Source organism: Apis mellifera, linkage group LG11, assembly GCF_003254395.2.
Source record: "Apis mellifera strain DH4 linkage group LG11, Amel_HAv3.1, whole genome shotgun sequence".
Classification (NCBI taxonomy): Eukaryota; Metazoa; Arthropoda; class Insecta; order Hymenoptera; family Apidae; genus Apis; species Apis mellifera.
The window spans coordinates 749,710-775,798 of NC_037648.1; the positions used below are offsets into that span (position 1 = coordinate 749,710).

The 26,089-nt window shown below is 33.0% G+C and overlaps 1 protein-coding gene across 2 annotated transcripts in view; it reads left to right on the forward strand.

The window, feature by feature from the left end:
• Positions 1–26,089, forward strand: part of LOC725243 (kielin/chordin-like protein) — an 81,132-nt gene that overhangs the window by 1,334 nt on the left and 53,709 nt on the right. The window lies entirely within an intron of this gene.

Genomic DNA, 26,089 nt, shown 5'->3' on the forward strand with positions numbered 1-26,089 from the left:
ACAAACGATTACAAGGAAAATATTCTTCCGGAATTTCACGGATTTCTTCTTTTTCGAAATATATCGAAAACAAAGACACAATATCGCTACCTAAAGTGACACCTTTTCTGACATTTATTTTAAATCTACTTGGAAACTTAACCTCGTCTCGTATTAATAAAAAATAAATAATTCTCTCTTTCTCTCTGCCTCTTCCAAACGTACAAGCAAATTAAGCCAACCAAGTTTCAATTGGATATAAATTGAAATCGCAGTCCAAGCCTGGCACACGAAATCTCACATGAGGGGAGGGGGACAGGTTACATGGAATGGTCGAGGCCATCTTTATGGGGTGGGGGGAACAGGGATCTCTTCGTGCCCTGTGCAAGTTGTAACAGCTAACGAGCAGGGTGGAGGCCACCCTTCCAAGTTTCCTCCTCTTTAAGAAGCTCTCTCTCTCTCCCTCCTCTCCCTCTCTTCTTCCTCATACGTTTGTTTCCATCCTCCGGAGGGCGAGTAATTTCGAGGGAAATTTTTTGGAGCTGAAGTAATGCCGACACAATTTCGACGATACCCCCCCTCTCCTTCTCCCCTTTGTTCGGGCTGTTTGCACGGTCGTCACAGCCTGAGAGATTTTTCGAGTGTTGGTGTTCAACTCGCACAAATTATATATCTGGAGAACCTAATATTAAGGGAATTAATCAATTAAAAATGGTATAATTATAAAAAAAAATTATTAGGAATGCATGTCTGGTTATAATTGTATTATAAATTTGATCATTAAATGCTATATCTGGAGAATTTAATATTAAGGTAATTAATCAATTTCCAAATCCTCCAATTAAAAATGGTATAAAGAAAATTATTAGGAATGCATGTCTAGTTACTAATTGTATATTATAAATTTGATCATTAAATGCTATAATCTGGAAAATTAATATTAAGGTAATTAATCAATTTCCAAATCCTCCAATTAAAAATGATATCTATAAAGAAAAAATGGTAACTATAAAAAAAATTATTAGGAATAATTTATAATTAATGTCTGATTATAATTGTATTATAAATTTGGTCATTAAATGGTGTATTTGGAGAACTTAATATTAAGGGAATTAATCAATTTCCAGATCCTCCAATTAAAAATGGTATAACTATAAAGAAGATTATTAGAAATGCATGCTTTATTATTGTATTATAAATTTGGTTAAATCATATAAATTAAAAATGGTATAACTATAAAGAAAATTATTAGAAATGCATGTCTAATTACAATTGTATTATAAAATTGGTAATTATTAATTCATGATCCTGGAATCTTATTGATGAATATTCCAGATTTCCATTCCCATAAAGTTGAAATAATGTACAAAATTCCAATATTTTTATGGTTAGTTGATATAAATCACTTTATAATTAGAGATTTAAAAATTATTTTTTATTTTTAATTTTGAAGATTAAGAGTTTAAATTTAACATTAATATCTTTGATATTAATGTTAGTTAATGGCAAAAATACTGAATTATAGTAATATTAATTTTAAAAGTATAATTTATGGAGTTAGTTAATATAAATCACTTTATAATTAGAGATTTAAAAATTACTTTTTATTTTTAATTTTGAAGATTTTAAAGTTTAAGAGTTTAAATTCAAAGATATTATCAAAGATATTAATGTTAATTAATGGCAAAAGTATTGAATTATGGTGGTATTAATTTTAAAAGTGTAATTGAAGTATTAAATCTTAAAAATTGAAAATTAAAATTTTTCCAATAATTATTACCGTTTGAAAGGAAACATTAAATTGCAAATTTAAAGATTAATTATTGTTATAATAATTCAAGCTCGGCGTCTGAGCGGTCGTGAAGAGGAGGAGGGATTCGAGTAACAGGTTTCGTCGCCAATCAATTTCTATTGGATTGATTTTCGCTTCACGATTTTCGTTAATTTTGCTTTCGAATACTTCGAATGCTCTTCCTTTTTGTTCACTGATATTATCAGATAAGAGAACTACGAATAATGTAAAATAGTAAGACGTCGAAAATTGGTACAAAATTACAAACAATTGCTTTGAAATATAAAATTTGGATTTTTCTTGCTCCAAGACGAGTGATAATTAAGGGAAGAAGAAAGATATAATGATAATTAGAAAGTGGATAATTAAGAGGAAAGGAAAATGAAATAAAGATCATCGTAAAATTTAGTCGACGTTCAAATCTCCGCCCGATGATTCTTTTCGTTCAACAAAGCGTGTCCCGAGAACCATTACGCGTTCCACGGAAACCCGTAAACCCGCACACTCCGTGTGTACTCTGAGTGAACAGTAAAAAAAAATAAAAAAAAAATACGAGCACTTGACCCTTTTATAATTAGCGCTCGTTGCTCCTCCTCCATTCCTCCTTTGCCTTTTCTTCCAATTCATCATCGAATTCTATCGAGAACGTCGTCCAGACGAAATTAAATTATCTGCTAATGTAGCAGATGTGGTGGCCATTTCACAATTTAATATTTATTTTCTTTACTCGTTGTGCAATAATAATACAAATTGAGAATTGTGAAAATTTATCTCACAATTATGATCATGTAACGTATAAAATAGAAAATTTTATTATTCGTGGTAAAATTTCGAAAAAATCATAATCCTAACTAGTTTTTAAAACTATCATCGAAATCTTAAAATTATTTCAAAAATATCATAATCCTAACTACTTTTTAAAATTATCATCGAAATTTTAAAATTATTTCAAAAAAATCATAATCATAACTATTTTTTAAAACTATCATCGAGATCTTAAAATTATTTCAAAAAAATCATAATCCTAATTACTTTTTAAAACTACCATCGAAATCTTAAAATTATTTCAAAAAAATCATAATCCTAATTATTTTTTAAAACTATCATCGAAATCTTAAAATTATTTCAAAAAAATCATAATCCTAACTACTTTTTAAAACTATCATCGAAATCTTAAAATTATTTAAAGGAAAAAAAAAAATTCACGAAATTTCAATTAACACAATCGCAAACAATTTATCACAAATATCGAAAAATATTGGAGAAAGAGATTTTAAACTGGTATTTGGAAGCCATCCAAAGGACGAACCTGTTCTATTCCCGTGAATACGAGTCCCGGAGGATCGAAGAGGAAGAGGAGGAGAAACGCCTAATCGACGGGTTAAATCTTAATTTTCTTCGGACGCGTCTTTTCTCGAGAAACGAGGCCCTATATTACGCATTGCGCCAGAGAACATCGTTGGAAAAGAGAGGGAGAGGGGAGAGGAGAGGGAGGAAGGGAGGAGGAGGGGTTGATTAAATTTCTTGATTATCTTGATTCACCACGGCTCGATGCAAATGGACGAGGAAGGAAGGTTTCGAAAACGAGGGTTTTCTTCTTGCGAAGGGAATATTCCCTCTTCTTTTGTGTGCCCCTCTTCTTTGTTTGCGTTTTGGACACGGTGATTGTGACGCGTCTGATGGAATAAATTTTTCGCCTCGACGAGTCGAAACAACGAGTGGGGACGGGCGGTAAAAATCATAACCGACGACATATTTCAAGGACACTCTTGGAACGAAGATTGTCAAGTCGATGGTAATTTTATTCCAATATAAATATCGAGCGTCAATTTTGAATTGTTTATTTAGTTTCAACAAGCTTTAAACTTTATTGCGTGCAAAAAAAAAAAAAGGATCGTGAAGGATGAAGGAAAATCTACTTAACTTTCCTTCCCCTTCGCTCTTGTTTATACAAATTTTATTTCGCACAAACAAACTCCAATCTAGAGAGGAAAGAACAGAAGAGAAATTAAATAAAATGATTCAAATGAAATGAGCGATAAAGAAACGTTTAAAACGAATACATTTTTAATATTTTTCACCTCGATGAAGAATGTATATTATATGATCGGTGAAATATATAAAAATATATATATATATAATCTCTCAACGTGTTTCGTAATATATACATACGTTTTACCAGGCTGAAAAACTTTTACGAATCCATCCATCTTTTACATCGACAAGAAAAAATTAATCGTGCAAACAATATTTTTTTCGCCAACAATTATTGCGTGCATAAATCCATTGGTTATCCTCGTCATATCTGGAAGGAAAAATGGGAGAGAAAAGTACGAGGGACAGGGAAATAAAATAAGGTTGCTCCGCGGGATATTTTGCCCCGCGTAAGTGGGCCGCGACCGAGAAACTTCGAGAAACTATCTCCGTCTACTGAAGCTCTCGTCCGTTCGCAATTATATCGTTCCACACGCTCGCCTAAGTAAACATCTCAACTGCGATAACAAGAGTCGAAGAGTCGTGAAACCGTTCGTGTACATCGAATTAAACTTCCTTATCTTTCGATCTTATCTCAGTTTAATATCTTCGTCGAATCGTTAAGATTCGGTTGAAAATATTGTAAGTTTTTTAATCGTCTCTTGCTATTTATACGTTTGTTACATTACACGCTGAACTACGTTTCCATCGATCGATAAATATATACGATGTAACTTATTTCTTTCTAAGGATGAGAAGAACGTATAATGTATACTCGTGGCGAAAAAACTTACTTGAAGGCTTACTTATAGCAGGGAGTGTACGCAGCACACGTGTGCAAACAGAAATGACGACTATCCGCTGTTTTTCGACCTTCGGCCGGTTATTAACGGAGAATTTAAATGTCCTTTCTAGCAAGCGGAGTGGAAAAAATCTCTCGTTATCTTTGAAAGCGGCTGCGATGTTTCGTCCCGTGGCGGAGTTTCCAGTTTCCTCTGCGCGCCTCAGGGACGCGAAAATGCGAAATAAAGTGAAATTGAAAGGAGAAAGAGAGAGAGAGAAAGAGAGAGAAATTCTGCCTCTGATCCACACCCTCTCCAGGATATCCCACGTATAGTCTCTTTCTTACCCGACGGCGAAACGTTATACGAAGTTGGATACGAGGTTCGTGCAAAGCTCGAGGCTTTGCTGGTGTTATTTAAGCTATGGTGCAGGTATATATTATCGAGGTCTGACTTATCCTTTGCCGAGCTACTTGCTCTCGCGCTGACATAACTTATTCTCATTTATTTCTTTATTATTATGAGAATATAAAATTTGAAAGGAATGTAAGATTGCAAATCACAGGGTTTATTTGTTAGTGAGTGTGAGAAAATATACAATTTGATTGTGAAGGGTAAAATTGTGATGTATAGAGAAAAGTAAATAATTTGTAGATACGTATATTTCTTCTTAAGGTGATTAAAATTATCTTTTTCCTTCTATTTAATTAATTATATCCTTCTTATAGAAATTTCAATATTGAAATTAATTATTTTCTGATACGAGTTTTTGTGTAAAACTCTAGACAGTGATAGATCTGTACGCTTGAGCCGACGAATCGCTTCGAGTCCGGCTTATCCTTTACCACGCTACTTACATAATAAACAGCACTTATCTACTTAGAAGGATAAAAGGAATTCTTTAGAGCGCGGAAACGACAAAGATAAGAATTACGATTTTTTCTATAAAAAAAAATTATACGTAGCCTTAAAACTCTTGATCCTTTCTACGAATATAAATAAATTCCTTAAATCAGACGTTTGTTAAAAATATTAAATTTCATCGGGGAAAAAAAATCAAAGAAAAGCGTTAAAAATTATAAATGCATATAAATATTCAAAGCAACATGGCGTAACGAATGGTTAAACGAAACATTCCACACAGCTACTACACAAAAACCAATCAAACGTATCCAACGTTTCACGTGATGAAACACAAAGAAACAACACCCGTTCGATTCAACCATAGTCCATAGTAATCGCAAATTCGAGAAATAAAAAAAAGAAAAGAGGAGGACAAAATCTGTATTTTCCTTGACGAAATTTCGAAATTAATCGATCTCCAAAAAAAAAAGGAAAATCGTCGACGAAATTATTTACGGAACCGGATTCTGAAACCGAATACGACCGAACGTTTATCGTAAAACGAGAACATTTACAACATCGACTCCAACCGCTCGATTTCTTTTCTCTCGCCGTCCGACATTTTTCTTTCCCTCCTCGTCGCGATATTTTCCAACCTTTCTTTCGCCGCTTAGCAACGAAAACGAGCAGTAAGCCCCCGCGGTAAGATAAATCGCCACAGGTCCATTGCCTTCTCGCCCATTAAATTACCTTTGCGCGCAACGCGCCATTTATCCCGCGCGAGGAAAAACGTGCACGGATATAGATGGCGCGGTTCCACATCTGATACAACTGCGTTCGAGAACACTGGTCGACAAGTTCGAGGAGGAGAAAAATTTGAAACGAGACGAGATTTTTTATTATTATATTTTTATTATATATTTTATTATATATTTTTTTATTATATTTTATATTATTATATTTTATTATTTATTATTATTATTATTAATAACTCTTTTATATAGCGAATTTTGAAAAGATTTGAAAATACAGTTTTTCTGTTCTCGACAATTTTTATATAAATGGTTAAAAAGATTGTTATTATAAATGTAAAGGAATTTAAATATTAAAATTTTTATTTTTTTCTAGGAGGATTTGGAGATAAATTGATGAAATATCGAAATTTAATAAACGTTGCAATATTTTTATAACACGAAATGTATTTAGAAATTTTACGCATCTGTTTTTAATAATTCTGATAAAAATTCAGAAATTTCGATCTAAAGGTTAGAGAAATAGGTAAAATTGATAGAACGCGGATCTTTTAAAAATATTACGAAAAATAGAGAAAAAAAGGGAGAGAAAAAAAAATGGAGCATTGAAGGCGATTTCAACTTCAAGAGTGTTGCAATAAAAGTTTGTGAAAAGCAGCCAGTATTAAAAGGGGAAATATATAGCGCAAGGAAAAAAAAAATGGCTCGGCAGTCGAAATAAAAACAAGCGTTATAAGAATATTCAAAAGTAGTTTCATCGTAGTTGTAAAACATTTACAGTTGATGTAGGAAAGAAAAGAAAACTTTTATCGGATTAATTAATTGGTATAAGGAACTTTTGTAAGTAATAATCTCGGAGGAAAGTGAATAACGTATTTTTTTGTGATTAAATGCGAAATAAAGAAACGAAGGACAAAAATTTGTCTCTCTCTAATAAAAAGACTTCTTTCGCGGAGAACTTTATTCAATTTCTCAAGAATTTAAAAAAAAAAAAATTTTAACATCTTAATATCACATACTTTTCATTCATTTTCACGTATAAATCATCAATAATCCAAAATCAATTAAATTTGTTTAAAAATTTTCGAACGGACAATTTCTATCCATTCTATTCCGTTCATTTTTCGTATCGAAGAATCCTTGCGCATGCGCGGTACGCTCCTTCTCTTCTATTATACTCACAAATAACCTTGAATTCAATAATCAGGAAAATAAAGAGAAAAAAAAGAAAAAAAAAAGAATTGAAGCACGAAGCACACGAATTTCTAAACTCTAAGGGAAGATGTTACATCAATTCGCACAATCGATCGTTACCGTTGGCGAGGATAACAACGAGCTAACGAGAACAAATCTTATTTATAATTTTATTTCGGACGTTCGCCGCATGCGTCGCTGCACGCTTTTATTCCCTTTGTCGCCTCGAAGATTCGAGATTAAAAAAGAATTCTTTCGGAGAACTTTATTCAATTTCTCAAGAATTTAAAAAAAAAAAAAAATTTTAACATCTTAACATCACGCACTTTTCATTCATTTTCACGTATAAATTATCAGCAATCCAAAATCAATTAAATTCGTTTAAAAATTTTCGAACGAACAATTTCTATCCAATCGTTCTATTCCGTTCATTTTTCGTATCGAAGAATCCTTGCGCATGCGCGGTACGCGCCTTCTCTTCTATTATACTCACAAATAACCTTGAATTCAATAATCAGGAAAATAAAGAGAAAAAAAAAAAGAATTGAAGCACGAAGCACACGAATTTCTAAACTCTAAGGGAAGATGTTACATCAATTCGCGCAATCGCATACCGATCGTTACCATTGGCGAGGATAACAACGAGCTAACGAGAACAAATCTTATTTATAATTTTATTTCGGACGTTCGCCGCATGCGTCGCTGCACGCTTTTATTCCCTTTGACGAGCGACGGCGGTTAAAGCGCTCGGCGGCATATATCCGCGATTATTCGTTCCTCGCCTTTTTTTCGGAGGGGGGATTCTAATTTTTTCCCGACTCTTTTTTGCGTCGTGTCTTGGTTGAAATTAATTTTTCAACGTTGCCAGTTACGGTTATTATCGTTATTATTATTATTATTATTCTAGGCAGAGTTTTCAGACTTGACGCGGGACGAAAAGTGGAAAAAATGGGATGAGGAGCGATTTTTTTTTTTTTTCTTTCTTTTTCTTCGCCAACGAAAGAATTTTTAAAAATGTTTTACGCGTCAACTATCGGGGAACGAATTATTTTTTTTTTTTCTTTCTTTCTTTTTTGGTCGGAGAAAAATTTGAATAAAACTTCTTCTCCTCCTCTTTGTTGTTAATTAACGTCACGAATAAAATCTGAAAATTGAAAATTTTCGTTTGAGAAACGCTTTTTACATTGGGGGAAAATGGCTCCAGTTTTTCCAGAAGAATGGAAAGTGTTTTTTACATATCGGTGTGTAAGTGCAAATTTTTAATAAAGACGGGATGAAAGAATTTTTTCTTACTTGAGATTCTCCCAACTTTAAAGAAGTTCTAGAACTTTGAACGAAATTCTCGAGTGCAAAATATTGGAGACCTCGACCTTTCCTTTCGTCGATTGTAGAAAGCTTGTAGAAATAAAATAATTTTTATCTACGCAGAGGAATTCCTGTGACAAATTAAAAATTGTCATTTTTCTATTACTTCAATTTATATTTATACAAATACAAATAATAATACGAATAATAATAATAATAATCCAAACCTAACCTCAACTTTTTTTATTCATATAAAATCATACTGCGATAAAAGATATGAAAAATCTGCTGATTCAAACTAGCTCAAAAATTACTACTCGAGTACTCAATCTGATATCTATCGACTAGGAAAATTATATAAAAATTAAAAGTTTTTACCTTTCTCGTTGTCTTCGAGACGAGATCAATCCAATCTATCCATCTTGGATCTAATATCTCCTCAAGGTCGAGATCCCAATAAAAATTCATCGACCAATTTATTCCTCGCCAAACTCCATCAAACTTACCGGTTAGACTGGAGGCAGGGTCGTCGTCGTCGTCGTCGTCGTCGTCGTCGCGAGCGAAAGTCCAAGTTCATCCCTGGGTCCCTGGTCTTTCGAGAAACTTTCCATCAGGAGTTCCAATCTTATTCACGATACTTTGTCGAACGGGACAAGTTTCTCCCTGTGATCTAAACCGTATCGAGACGATACGCGATGTATTTCCGTTTGGGACTGTTTGTCGTATCGTTGCTACCAACTTCGACTTTTAATCGAGCTAGAATTATCCATTGCTTCCCCATTGCTTTGTCTCGTTTGCTTACGAAACGAGATTAATTCGAATTAATTTTCTGTAATAATCCTCTTCGAATCATTTTTAAACATTTTTAAATTTCTTTTTTCAGAAATCGTCTCATACTCGGTTAAATGATATAGAAAATACGAAGTCTACGAGTTTACGTTACAAATATGTACATGTATAAGTTGTTTTGTTGAGAAAAATTGAAAAAATGATTCGAAAATTAAGAAAAACTTATCATTTGAATAATTTTTTAACAATAATTTACGATCAAATTCAAAAATATATATTCGAGGCTGAAAACATAACCTATCGAATATATCGACGCACGAAACGCAATGCAATAATATATAAATGAATACGAATAAAAGAAATCTTGTAGAAAATAAAATTGAAAAAATGATTTGAAAATTAAGAAGAACAATCACTTGAATAATTTCTTAACAATAATTTACGATCAAATTCAAAAATAAAAATATATATTCGAGGCTGAAAACATAACCTATCGAATATATCGACGCACGAAACAATGCAATAATATATAAATGAATACGAAAAGAAATCTTGCAGAAGATAAAATGATTCGAAAATTAAGAAGAACAATCACTTGAATAATTTCTTAAGAATAATTTACGATCAAAAATAAAAATATATACACACAACTTCTCTAGAATCAAAACATAACCTATCGAATATATCGACGCACGAAACGCAATGCAATAATATACAAACGAATATAAATAAAAGAAATGTTGCAGAAATCCTGCAGAAGATAAAAGTAAAACTTTTTAGTTAAAGAGCACACGAAAGTAAGCCCTCGAAAGCGAATAGATTCGCTTAAGAATCGCGACATTTACGGTCACGTGGTCCGTCCAAAGTGTCTTTTGTTCTTTCCCGTGCATTAACCAGGCGTGAGTGTGTATGGTGTATAAAAAGCGCGCATACACTCGGACACGTTGCGTGCGCATACGGAGGGATAAGCGAGCACGAGCGTTGTACACAAGACCGAGTGCTTTTTCGTTAAAAGCGGGTAGCCACGGAAGAGCATTTAGGCGAAAAACGGTACAGCCTTATCTTCTCAAGTGGCAACAGCTAAAGGACGCCGGTTGCCTTTAATATTTCGCATTTTCCTTGATTACTCTCCACGTCCCCCTCTCTTCTAACTCGTCGATAAAACGTGTCTTTTCTTTTGTATCGTGAGTAAGAATGAATTCATGAATATTGCGCAGCAATATCTGGTTATCGTTGCGCAGTCGGTAAATAGATGATCGCGTCGTACAACTATTTTATTTTCTTGAAACATAACCTCACTCTGTAACGAACAAACGATATATTATATTGGTAGATGGCGTAATGCAGAGTGTAATATTCAATGAATAACCACGATAATTTTATAATTCGCTTGATTTACAATATTAAATTTCTGAAATGAGAAATGAAATGAAAAATAGAAAAGAAGTAGGGGAAACATTATATGCGATCAGCTCATATTCGATCTCTTCTAACTCGTCGATAAAACGTGTCTTTTCTTTTATATTATGAGTAAGAATGAATTCGTGAATATTGCGCAGCAATATCTGATTATCGTTGCGCAGTCGGTAAATAGATGATCGCGTCGTACAACTATTTTATTTTCTTGAAACATAACTTCACTTTGTGACGAACAAACGATGTATGGGGCATATTATATCGGTAGATGGCGTAATGCAGAGCGTAATATTCGATGAATAACCACGGTAATTTTATAATTCGCTTGATTTACAATATTAAATTTCTGAAATGAAAAATAGAAAAGAAGTAGAGAAAACGTTATATGCGATCAGCTCATATTCGATCTCTTCTAACTCGTTGATAAAACGTGTCTTTTCTTTTATATTGTAAGTAAGAATGAATTCGTGAATATTGCGCAGTCGGTAAATAGATGATCGCGTCGTACAACTATTTTATTTTCTTGAAACATAACCTCACTTTGTAACGAACAAACGATGTATGGGGCATACTATATCGGTAGATGGCGTAATGCAGAGCGTAATATTCGATGAATAACCACGGTAATTTTATAATTCGCTTGGTTTACAATATTAAATTTCTGAAATGAGAAATGAAATGAAAAATAGAAAAAAAGTAGGAGAGACGTTATATGCGATCAGCTCAATGATGAGAAGAATTCTATGTAAGCTGAAACAGATTCGCTCGAAATTTCGCCAAGTTTAACATCTCGGTGGGAAAGAACCTGAGCAGAATCACGGGTTCAGCTTTCTCGCCAACGAAATTAGCGATTCAATTCTGAAAGTTGCGGGTGGAAAAGAGAAACTCGCGAAGAGAACAGTTTAGGAAAGTTCGTTCCTCGTTGTTTGAAAATTAGAGAGAAGTTTATCCGGATGCAAAAGAGGAAGAGACGAAGAAGAAGAAGAAGAAGAAAAAGAAAATTCGTGCAAGGTGCGAGAAGCACGAGGTTTTCGTGGTTGCATCGAGGGATTGGCAAACCACTTTTGATAGCCGCGGGTTGTTCGGAAATTCGAGTTGAAGGAATCAAAAGTAAATTTGTAGAAATAAAATGGAAAATTTTATATCGATTATATAAAAATACAATCAAAGATTAAAAATTTAAATTTTCATTCACGCATGATGATAATAATTTAAGAATAAAAAGGAAAAAAATTTTTTCTGTAATTCTTCTGATATTAAAATATCTATGGAAAGAAAATATTTCGTTACTTCATTCTCGCGATAATTTTTTTAAAAGATTCCATTTTTAAAAAATCTACGTTACTTGTAGAGATTTTTTTCGAATTTACATATTCAAAAATTAAGATAACTGTTAAAATATTCAGATGAAAATTAGTCGATGCTTTGTCAGAGATAGCTCGTGACATTTTTTCCCACAAACATTCAGGCTCACGGCTATACAATTTCAGAAAGGAAAAAAACTCGCGTATCAGTGAAAGCTTCAGCTTCATCTCGATTGTTGCATACTGGCTGTAGAGAACGCTTTTTCTTCTATTTTCCCTTCTAAACTGCAGGTGGAAGCGCACAAAAGGTACTCGGATTGCGTAACTATACAATTGTTTTGCTTCTGTTTTATTCCCCTATTGTTTCATATTTCTAACAACGAAGCGATTGTCGTTCATAAAATTAACCATATAAATTGAACTCTTTAACGTTTCAATTCTTACTTCGATTCAATTGTTTATGAATCCCCAAAATGGATAAAGATAATATAATTTATATTTTAAATGCAAATTTCTGTTCCGGAATAAATTTTCGCCAATTTTTTTTAGAAAAATTACAAGAAGAAATAACGATAGAAAACACTTTTCCTTTTGAATAGTATTTTATTTAATTGGAAAAAGTACCCGAATATCATTATCCCTTGCAGAGCGGTTACAGTCGTTCACATTCGATCTTCAAGTGCAATAACGTTAGGCGCGATTAATACTTGGATGGGTGACCGCCGCCGCTTGGAAAAACAACAAACGAACTTTGTGTGTGTGTCTCGCAATTTATATTATTCCGAATTACCTATTTCGATCAAATAACCTATTTCAACTAAAACTTTGTTTCCAACTTAAAGGTCTATATCTAACTATATATAACCTACTTTTATTAAACATTCAAAAACTCTAAAATACACTTACGACACAAATTGTGGTGCAGTATATATAGGAATTGGTTTTCTCGTTTGTTTCAATCACCAAAATCGATCACAATTTATAACGAAAATAGATTTTCATATGTGTGAAAATGATAATATAAAAAAAAAAAAGAAAACAAAATAATTCTTCTCTATTTAATGTCTAAAATATCAAGAAAATTTGAATCGTGTTTCTCTGGAATTATATAGGATTGACGAAATTTAAATAAATCTGATTAAATAATAAAATAAACAAAACATCGTTCTCTATCAGCATTACAAGAAAAATTATAAAAGTATATGTATTAAAATGATCTTTGGAAATCTCTGACCCAAAGTCAATTTGCAACACCAAGCACACAGCAACAGCCAAGCAACACTCCCATAAGCTATGTATATAACCAGTTTAATATACAGTATAACGCGTTTTGCACGTGTACGGACAGCCGCATGCGATACTTGTCGCCGTCTAATTTCCGGTGGCAGTTAAAGTCGTAGGCGGCGGGAACTTTGAGCCACGACACAATCTGTGTCAAGTGAGCCTGTAATTGGAAGGCACTCGTATAACCTCGTTCCACGCGTATAAGGAGGAATACAGTGCCCTTTTAAATACGTCAAACCTCCTCGAACGCGCGGCTCACAGACTTTTTGCTTTCATCGTGGACAATCGAAATTTCACGCTCGATTAACCGTGCGCATACCATTATTTTCCTTGTCTTGGTACCGCTCTGGAAAATTCCACATATTTTGAATATTTGATTTTTTTCGAAAAGTATATCGACAAAGAACAGATAAATATTTGAGATAATCGTGATATTAAAAAAGAAGAAAATGCATAATTCATTCGATTATTAACTTCTAATTTCCAATTCTTGTCTCGCGCTATAATCACGTCGACGTGGCAATTTGCATTCGATCACACGCAAATTAGATTTAATAATTGCTAAAAACAAATACATAAACGAATTAATTAGCGACGATGCAACACGTACAATAACCGATGCCACCAACTGTATTACGCCACTAGGGGTGTTCTATAATACTCATTAAATAAGTCGGATCAGTCTGGTTTAATTAATTGAATTTGCGATAATAACAGCAACAATAATATATACATACACAAATACGAAACGATAATCGAGTAATTAATAATTTTCTTCAAAAAAAAAAAAAAAAGAAAAATTAATACTTGACATCATACAATTTTTCCAAAATAATCGTAACAATTTCTCACAAATGCATAAAATTAATTACAATTGAACAGTTTCATTCGTGGAAATATGCAAATACATCATTATTAAAATGAACGTAAAAATAATTTGCATAAAGCGCTCGTGGCGCGCCCATGAAAAATGGAATAATAATATTATCCACATATCCTTCAATTATAATAAATTACATTCCCCTTTTGTTTAATAAAAAAATATATTTATAAATTTATTCCTGAAGGGGGAATAAAAAAAAAAAAAGAATAAAACACTCTGTTCCCTTAACAAGCAAATTGTGAATAATAAAATAATTCTATGGACGCGGGATAATGCATAATTAATTTATTCGTCATTTATTAGAGGTAAATTTATTATCGGATTGGTCAACCGAATTATGATTTATCTTCTCAAGCCAATTGCTTGCAAATCAATCAATATATATGTGTATATATATACATACTTGTTTTCGCACGCCTGTATACGACGGTTGATCTAATATAGCGGTCGGTTTCGATGGCGCGCCACAATTTCTCTATTTTAATGAGAGACGTGATTAATTTTCCTGCAGGGCGGGTAACGTTCGATTATGTTGGCAGCGAGATGGAAAAATATCGAGAATTAAATTGTATCGCTCGTACGTCGCCTATTTATAAGATTATACACGCATAAATATGCATGCTGTATTTATTAAACGTTGAAAAATTTATTAAATCTCCGAATAAAAAAAAAAAGACGAGATTATTTGTGAACCTTGTTTTCTCTATCCTATGATTTGATTTTCGATTCTTCGAGTTGCGAAAAAAAATTCCTTCGTCAAAATTAACGAGTGAGAAAAAAAAAAAGGAGAAGGAAAGGAAATTGGTAAAAATTTAACAATTTTTCAAAGTATCCATCGGATTATCCAGTGCGGACAAGTATAACGCGAGCGCAATTTAGGAAGGATTTGGCTGGTAGCTTATGAGTCGACGTGCAATCCTCTTGTTTTTTTCCGCTTTGTCGAACGGTTAAAGCGAGCGAGAAAATGGGTCAGCGGCGCGTTGCGAAATCACCGGCCGTGCCTTATGAACCGCTTTGCGATTTTCTATGTTTCTATGCCCCGCGAAAAAATCCCCTCCCCTCGCCGCGAGAGAGCGAAGTCACGAGATCTCGGCGTAAATGGGGCTTTTTATCGGGGCCATTATCGAAAACTCGACTACTTTGCCTCGATGGAATTAGTGCAAAATTGTTTCAAAACGGTAATAATATTTGTCGAAAGAAATTATCCTACGATTATTGGAATATTTCACTTATATTCTTGTTTCTATTTATTTCGATATATTTTCGAGAATTTTTTTTCACAACGGTTAACGTGGAGACATTTTAATAATTATTTTTGTCGGTAGAATTTGAATAAAAAAGGAGAGGAGAGATTTGATTTTGTGTACAATCTCAGAAATTGGACAATTCAAAATTGGATAATCAGGAGAGGAACGAAATTGCATCGATTAATTTATTTGCAATATGACCGACCGAGCCAATAACGACGATACACGTGATCGGAAATGGCCGAGCTACGTAATTCGATTGGTCGGTAATTTAGGATATCTGGACGGCATTGCTCATCTGTTGACGGATATAGCGTACCAGTGGACTGTCTGCAGACAATGTCTGTCAATAGAAGTAAAAACGTTTGACCAACTTGTATGATAATATTTCTTTCATTCTTCCACGCATTTATATTTGTGTAAATATATTCGTTGCAAACTAACGATTCGATATATTTATCAAGCATCTTTTTCTCTCAAAATGCTGAATACTTCAAGTTCAAAGTTGATGGTTAAATCGACGCAATTTTTCCTCCATTCTTTTCCTCTGAAAGAAAGAAAGAAGGAAGGAAGGGAAAAAGAGGAAGCAATTCTCTGCAATTACCTTTCGATTCGTGCTCGATCTTTGACCGAATGTCCTAATTAACTTAATTTCTCCGGTTGGAATGAGCGCGTATCGGCGTTGCCGTGCGGTTTAAACGCGGCAATTTGTAGATGGCGTCGTGTAATTTGCACTCGACAGTCGAGTGCAATTTCGATGGGATCTCCCCCCACTCCCGACCCGCACGCGTACACATTGTGTCACGGAACGCTGCTTGTCGTTTTCCGTGAGGCTCGCGCCAGTGTCGCATCAAACGGTTGTTTGTCAACCGTCTTTGCTCGGTCGGTAATGAAACTACTCACGATCATACTATATATACAATTTCTTACGTAACGCGATGAAATATTTCGTCGCTCGACGATGAAAATTTGAAAAGCTAGGAATTGACTCGATTCCGTTTCTCCACGATTTAAATAACATTTAGAAATTCGAAGGACACGGGTAATTCCGATATTTTAGAGAATTCGGTCTCGAGCAAATATTAATATTAATATTCCTCGTACTGAATAGAGTAATTTAGTTGGAATGTAGGAACGCTATCCACACTATTAAATTACCCGAATCGCATTTACAGTCGTGACGATGGATAAGTCACAGGCATGGATAGTCCATGAATTATATAATCAATGGAAGATAACACGTAGATCGATCCATTTGAAATTACGCGATGCGAGGGCTGAATTTGCCTCGTCTGAAATCCGTAATATTAGAGTCACGTGACGATGATTCGTTTGAACGAGATTGCAACGAGAATATCGAGGGGAGGACAGCTTGACAACCGAGTCGATTTAAACCAATTTAAAAATCTGATAATCATTATCGCGTAAAGAATAATTGAAGATAATCCCTTAAAGATAAAATAATTGAATTCATTTTTCAAAATAAAATAAAAAAAATTTCATATAATAAAAATTATAAATAATAAGTTTTAATAAATAAAAAATAAATAAAATAATAAATAATTATAAATAATAATTGAGAAAATACTTGTTATGGAACCAAATGTTATCTTTCCGCGGATACGGAATTTCTATACGGACAAAAAAAAAAAAAGAAAGTGGAACAGAATTCATCGTTCTATTTTCCTTCCTTTTGATCGACGATACGAGAACGACGACGAGCTGTAACTTTTTCCCTTCTCACCGGAGGACGTGCGACTTTTTCCACCGAGCCTTGTCTACCTTTTGATAAGGAATCTGAAGTTTTGGAGAGGAATCGGTAGACAAACGGTTCCTCTCAGTCATCCTGCACCCACTGGCGAATAGTGGAAGGAGGGGAGGAGGGAGAGGGAGATCTCTCCAGCGATATTTCACCGGGAGAGAAAGAATATCGACGTTTTTCCGCGATACCTGTCCATTGTTGTTATCCATATTCCAGTTTTGAGACGAGATTTCTCGGCGCGGGGAAAATTTTACTCGAGAAACGAAATTTTTTTTATCTATTATAATTTCAATTTTTATCTAAATCTACGTAAGATGATGAAGATAAGGTAGAAAGAAGAGGGAATTTTAGTAATTAAATTTCGTACAATTAGAAAATATATTAATAATAAATAAAAATAACAGTTAAATAAAATATTCGACGAAATAAAAATTTTTCAGTCTCTTCTCTTTCTCTTTCTCTGTGTTTAAATATTCGTATGCTGCTGAAGAATAGAAAAAGAAAGAAAAAAGGAAAAGAATAATTTACACAGCGTGGATTATTAAAAATCGTTCGAAACTCTTTGATATTATATACCTTGTTTTTTTTTTTAATAATCGATAAATATCGAGAATGAACGAGGTGTTTCATCAGTTTTAATTAGGATCGTTAATAAGGATGACCCTTTTTTATTACGAATAAAAAGGTGACGTGGAATATCATACGGATAACATCGTGAAACGAGGTTATTTCGTGGACACTGGGTACGTAGCGCGATATTAAACGACGGAAGAAAATATTGTGAGAGAGAGAGAGAGAGAGAGAGAGAGAGGTGAGAATGAAAATTCCTCGTTGACCGATCCTTATCACCTCTCTTTCTCTTTCTTTATTTTCTTTTTTTTTTGTATTATTTTTATTCTTTTTCCTTTGAATATTATTATTAATTCATCGATTCGAATAATTTCGATATTTCGGTATAAAAAAAAGAGAATTTATTTTTTCCTTTTAATTTTGATTTATTTAAGTTCGAATAATTTCGGTATAAAAAAAAAAGAGAATTTATTTTTTCCTTTTAATTTTGTTTAAGTTGTTTGTTTTTTATTTAAGTTACAATAAATTAATTAATTAAGTTATAATAAAGTTATGTATAAAGTTATTTCTTTTCGATTAGAAACTCTTTTTTCTTTTTTTTTTAAATAAAATTATTAGAATTTTGACGTGGAGATGGCAATCGATTTAAAGGGAAATTTATGCAAGATGAAAAGTGTGGATTTTCTTTAGTATTATTATTAAGGAAAAATTTTATATATATATATATGTGATATCTTGTTCGAGACGGTGCAAAGTTCTTTGTCAAAAGTACTTCAAAATTTAATATACGCCATTTTGTATCCTGTATGTAGGACAAGTATATTCTCTTTGACTAAAGAAACTGTTGGAAGTGGTTTTCTGTCAGGGTGATGACAACGTTTTTACGTATTCACTTTCCTTGCAAACTTTTGAAATTGTAATAATCATCGTTGCAGGTAACGAATTCAGGGAAATATATAAAAGAATATACACGATCCATCCAATTATTAAAAATCGAAAATATGCAAGTAAAGGCAGAGTTTTGATCGATTTATAGAAATCGTGATTGCAGAAATATTGAATCAGATTTTAAAAAAATGATCGAACAGAAGAATGATATATAATTGCTAAAATATTCGATGATCGAGTCCAAAATTTGTTTGAATTTTTTTTTTTTTTGAATGAATTCTCGAAGAAACGAAAGACAATCTAAAAGATAACATAATAAGATTAAATTTCAAAATTTATAATAATAATCGAAGAATGAAAAAAAAATTCCAAAAAAATTTAAAAAACGCGAATTCGATTCCAACAAAATCGAAATAATTTTAAAAATTTTGATATATTGTTAAAAATTTTTCCGAAATACGAGCGCGGAAATCCACATCCACGCGACTTCCGCTCGAAATATCGGTTTCCGCGAGACGGTTCCCCCTCCCTTTACGAGCTATCGCGATGAAAAGTGATCCGACATCCCCCATTAAATCGCAGCTATGCGACATACGTCGATCTGGCTCCCAGTTACACAGAACATAATGGACGGAAGGAATGCAGCTGCACGTGGTTCGATAATCACAGGCGCCGTATCGGTATCGTAGGAAACGAATCTGTCCATCTCTCTCTTTCTCTCTCTTCGATTTTTCATTCCGGGAAAATATAATAAAACGAGAAAAAGATTCTTTGCGAGGAGGAATCGATACGTGTATACGTGTCATGGAAACATTTTTCCAATTTTTAGTTGTATCGAGTTTTTTTTTCAATCATAATTTTGTCATCGTTCGTATCGATATTGTTATGGATTTATTGAGCGGAGAAGTGATCCTCGGTCGGTAAGTATGTACGCTATATACCGATACGAGTTGTATCGAGTTTTTCCGATGATCCGTTTGATTTTTTTCATTAATATTTTGCGCGTTTTTTTAAACATGAATTTAAAGTAAGATGGAAGAATTTTTCTCTTCTCTCGGAAGAAATTGAGAATAAAAAGGATTTATCGATTTAAAAATTTCGTTCGTAAAAGTTTCGTGGGATATAAAATGTTCAAATATTAGCTGGAACGTGATACGAGGAGGATTTATGGGGAAAATTCTAGAATAAGGAATATCCTTTTGAACTAAATGTTAAAAATGTTGACAGAGATATGGGGATTTATAGGGAGGAAATAGAATTCTTCGAAACTTGTAAAAATTGTAAAAATATCTCCTCTTCGACGCGTTATTTGTTAAGAATATAACGTAAAATAAAATGAAAAAAAAATCAAAATTCTTAAAAGTAACCATTAAAGGTAAAAATGAACGAGATATTATCCGGTGAAATATTAAGTTTAACAAACGTAACAAATAATAAAATGCGCCGGGAAAATGATTAAACGTAAACTTTCTGCAGAATTTATCTTATGTAAATTATAATAAAAAAAAAAAAAAAAGGAGGAAAAAGAAGAAAAAAGATAAACGAAGCTTGTAAACATTTCTCTAAAGCAACATAAATAATTTCGTAACCGAGCAACCGAGCATAAAATACCGCTTTATATTTCTGTTTCTCATAATTTACAATATTACATTTCGCGGGTAAGTTTATCAAATTTTGTTTTACATAATTTACACCCCCACCTTTCTCAAAGCGAATACCGTATAAGCAAACATCTATCCATCCTGTTAAACTTTAAAATTTATCTTACGTAAATAACCGAATTTCGTCTCGAAATTATAATTTTGTGATATCTTATGTAATATTATTAACATATTGCATTTTCGAATAAAATGTGTATTTAAATATTTAAAACGATTTAAAAAAAAAGAAAAATCATAGCTTATCTCTTCTCTCATTATCCTAATAGCCGAAATCGCGTTTCAAATTCAAATCGGTAACGACCTCTTCGAAAAAAAAAAAAAGTCTATCTCGCGAAAGAAGGCAGCGTTTAAAACGCAATTACCATCGACACGTTCGATCCATTCCCAAATCCAATCATCCTTGTTAACTATTTCTCCCTTCCAACGCGTTCTTTTAACTGGTTCCGCCACAATCGTTACGATGTCTCCATCATCGAATTTCTAACGAGACTAAGCTTTTCGACCGATCATCTTGATCGAATTTTGGTATTCTTCCTTCGAAACTATTATTTTTCTCCGGTTCAATACGATTCTTTCTTTCAGATTCTACGCGTTCTTTCGAAGTTAAAAAGCCATGCATGTTTTCTAGGGATCCCTAGATCTAATTTATTTCTCGTATTAAAATATTCTCGAATAAAAAGTGAAAAGTCTTTTTACGCGTTTCTTTGTCCTTTGAAAATATACATATATATCGAAATTATCTAACATTTTAACTAAAATGTCCCTTTTAAAGAATCTAGGGGTCCCTAGATCCGATTTATTCGTCCGTAGGGAAACGTTCAACGGAGAAAGGAACGTTTCGAAATCCCAGCTAGGAAATTTCAACGTTAAGGAGAGCATTCCCTCGGTTGATAAATTTTCAACTAAGCTGAGCTTTTCGAATCGAATCCGGTGAATTAGAATCCGTGCGCGCGCGAAACGTGGCGACTGTAACCACGACCCAATTTCGTTAAATTAAAACGAGGCGTTAAGCACGTGTCCGACCAGATACGTCTGCAGCCGATCAATCGTTACCGATCGAGCGAAAGCCGCCGCTCGTGCCGCGTTAAACGCGGACCTCTTCCACTGGATTAAATCGGTGGAGGGGAGTGGCCGGCGGCGGTCGAGCGATTCGAACCGGCTCGAATAATTTATTCGATCGTCGAAACTGACTTTCGACGCGTTTCGACCCGCGCACACGTGCTTTTCGCGCGTTTCTTCGTTCTTTTCCCTTTTTATCGCCCGTTACACCAATTTTAGTAGTGGAATAAAAAATAAATGAGCATAATTGTGTCTTAGTTGAATCACCCATCTCTGAATAATAATCTAAATAATTGTATCTCACTTAAATCATATCTCTAAATAATAATAATAATCTATAAAGCATAATAATAATCTAAATAAGCATGATTATATCTCACTTAAATCACATCCATCCCTAAATAGTGATCTAAATAATAAACATAATTATATCTCACTTAAATCACACCCTAAATAATAATTTAATTAAGCATAATAATAATTTAAATAAACATAATTATATCTCTTAAATCACATCATTGTATCTATTAAATCACATCATCTCTAAATAATAATCTGAATAAGCATAATCAATAATCTAAATAAGCATAATTGTATCTTACTTAAATCACCATCTCTATATAATAATAATAATTTAAATAACCATAATTGTGTCTTACTTAAATCACACCATCTCTAAATAATAATAATAATAATCTCAATAAGCATAATTGTGTCTCACTTAAATCACCCATCCCTAAATAATAATCTAAATAAACATAATAATAATCTACATAAACATAATTGTATTTCACTTAAATCACACCCATTCCTAAATGATAATCTAAATAATTGTATCTCACTTAAATCATATCTCTAAATAATAATAATAATCTATAAAGCATAATAATAATTTAAATAAGCATAATAATAATCTAAATAACCACAATTGTGTCTCACTTAAATCACATCATCTCTAAATAATAATAATAATAATCTAAATAAGCACAATTATATCTCATTTAAATCACATCCATCCCTAAACAATAATTTAAATAAGTATAATTGTGTCTCACTTAAATCACTCATCCCTAAATAATAATCTAAATAAGCATAATTGTATCTCACTTAAATCCATTCCTAAATAATAATCTAAATAAACATAATCAATAATCTAAATAAGCATAATTATATCTCACTTAAATCACACCATCTCTAAATAATAATAATAATAATCTAAATAAATATAATTGTATCTCACTTAAAATCACATCCATCCCTAAACAACAATCTAAATAAGCATAATAATAATCCAACAGCAACTAAATCGAGCAACTCGATCAACCTGATAGAAGAGATATTTTCGTTGCAAATACTTTCCTCCATCCAATTCCATAATTTCATTCTCTCGTTACGTGTTACATTGTCGTTTCAGCGGCTTCGTAATCGAGTGAAATTGGTCGCCGAAAATTCGGGCATCGATTTCGCCTCCCCTCCAAATTGTCTGAAGGCGACAATTAGGATAATTGATCCCCGTTAATTCGAAATAGGGTTTGCTTTAAAGAAGAGCTATTTAAATCAGCACGTACCAAGGATTCTTTCTCTTTTTTTCTCGTTCAAAGGAACGATATCCAAACAAGTCTTATTATATATATTTTTTCGATCGATTCGAGAAATTAAAAACATTGGAAGCAATATAATAGGAAAAGGAATTTATAAAATAATCAATCGATTTAATTTTATTGTACATAAGAAATAAAAATTAAAATGTAAAAGAATCTACGTAATAAATAATTAACAATAATTAATATTTTTATAAATATAGTTAAAATATGGTATGCTTTTTTTTAGAACGTGAATTGAGCGAGTAAAGTGTTAAGAGGTTGATTAATAATTATCGTAATATCTTCTTTTTATCTCCTTCTCCATTCCTCTCATCAACTTTTAATTTTCATTGGCAACTCCATTATCTTTTCGCTCGCTTTTCTCACCTTTCTTTCCTCTTCCACACGAATTTACGAATCCTAGGGACTTTTTTTTTCCATATCCGTCTACAATAAGGGAAGAAGCGGGCAGCAGCCTTCGAATCGATATCACGAAGAGACGAAAATAGAAACTGCTTGATTTCGAGCCTCCCCCCGTCCTCAATCTTTCGCTTATCAAAATTTCAAAGGGCAACGTTTCTTAAATTCATATCCCTGTTCAATGAACCGATATTTCCAACTATTCGAATTAATAAATCTGGAATGCGTGCAAATATTTGCGTCTATTTTTTGAATATTTGTTCCCTCCTCCACTAAATAATTGATATTTACATTCCTCTACATCTCTGTTACACCCTCAATTAAAATCGAGGAAGAGGAGAAGGAGGAGGAGAAAGAGGAGGAGGAAGGAGGAGAATAGTTATTTTTTGGTTTTTTTTTTAGAGAAGGGAAACTCGAAACAAAAGGCACGTTAAAATGTGGATATGAAAACTCGTGGAAAATTTTGAGCTTGCTTGGAAACCTTCCAACCGGAGTTTTCCAGTCTGGGTGGATGTCTCCAGAAGAACACGAGAGAGGAGAACCTTGTGCTTGGTTCGAGAAGAAGGGGGGATGGCTGGGCAGTAATTAAACGCTCTCGTCCTTTCGCCACTTCCAAAGGATATCTTTCCATTCCCCTCTCTCTCGTTTCTCTTCCTCGCTTTTTAATTTCTTGTGAAAAAGGAGGAAAGAAAGTGAAAGTTGGGAAGAATTCTAATAGGGGAGAAAAATGAGAATTCGTTGAAAAGAGAATGGAGTTATTTTTAGTAATGAAAATAAGTTGATGAGAAGCGAGAGAGAGAGAGAGACAGAGAGAGACAGACAGAGAGAGAGAGAGAGAGAGAGAGAGAGAGAGAGAGACAGAGAGAGAGAGAGAGAGAGAGAGAGAGAGAGAGAGAGAGAGAGACAGAGAGGAGGATGAAAGGCAAAGAATGAAGTTGAAGAGAGGAAATGAAAATATATAACGAATAATAGAAACACTTTTTCCTTTCCTTTTCTCTCTTCCTCACTCTTCTTACTATTGCCTAATTAAACGCGTATTTAGAGTAACATTTTTTGCCTCTCTTGAATTACTTTTTCCATCCGCATTTCGCTCATCTTTTTCCCTTCCCTTTCTTTCTCTTTCTTTCTTTCGCATTCGATGTCCCAATTTCTTCATCGAAGATTGCAAGTAAATTCTTCTCCACTTATCATTTTTCCTTTACACGTTCTTTTTAACAAGACATTCATATATATATATATCTTTCTAACGATTTTTGCAAAATTAAAATTCCAAAAGCTTAAAGTTTTCTCTTCCTATATTGAACATTTCTCGCTCTACTTTTTTATGAAAAAAAGAAAAAAAAGTATATATTCGTTCATATATAAATATATACATATATTCTAATTTGCTTTGCCAAGTAATATTCCAATAATTCGATGATTCCCGGCGACAGACGTTAACCGAAATAAGAGAAACGTAGAACCGGCAACATGGGACGATACACAAACTCGTTTCAAACTAAGCGAAAGATCGTATTACGACATTGCCTTTCATCTTCGTGCAAGAAGTCAAGAGGACGACAACGAAAACAAAAACAAAAACAAAACATAACAGCAACTTCTCTCTCGCGTTATACACTTTTCTCCTTCCCTCGACGCGAATCATTATTTCCCAATCACGTTCTCCCGTCGAATAAAACGAAACGGACGTTATACACACGAAAACAATACCGAGAAAGCGGCAGAGGACATTGGGGACGCGTGCAATTATCAGTCGGATATATTTTCATTGGTGTGTGCGTGCGTGCGTGCGTGCTTGTGTGCTTGTGTGTGTGTTTATCGATTTTTGTAACACTTTCTTTTTCTCTTCGATCGTTCCTCTTCGTCCAACGCTCGCGTACGTATGCGCGACCGACGTCGAAAGTCGAGTCGTATCCAACGAGGAAATCCATCGCGTTTCTTCCATCATTAACACGATTGAATGTATATTCGTGTATACTTTTGATGACATTTTTTTAATTTGAACGTACGACAAAGTTATATTTTTTTTTTTTTTTTTTGTAATAAGCGAATAAGGAGGAAGAGAATGCGAAGACTGGGAATTTTTGTTAATTTTTCAAGGCCAGATATACTTTCTCAATTAAACATTATTCAAATTACAGTAAAAATTTAATGAATATCATAATGATCAAAATAAAATTTGATCAGATACTATATAAAGTTTAATGAATATTAGAATAATTATAGTTTGGATATTTTCAAGGCCAGATATACTTGAATCTTAATTAAACAGTATTCAAATTACAGTAAAAATTTAATGAATATCATAATGATTATATAAAATTTGGTCAGATACTATATAAAGTTTAATGAATATTACAATAACTATAGTTTGGATATTTTCAAGGCCAGATATATTTGGATCTCAATTAAACAGTATTCAAATTACAGTAAAAATTTAATGAATATCATAATGATTATATAAAATTTGGTCAGATACTATATAAAGTTTAATGAATATTAGAATAACTATAGTTTGGATATTTTCAAGACCAGATATATTTGGATCTCAATTAAATACTATTCAAATTATACTAAAAATTTAATGAATATCATAATGACT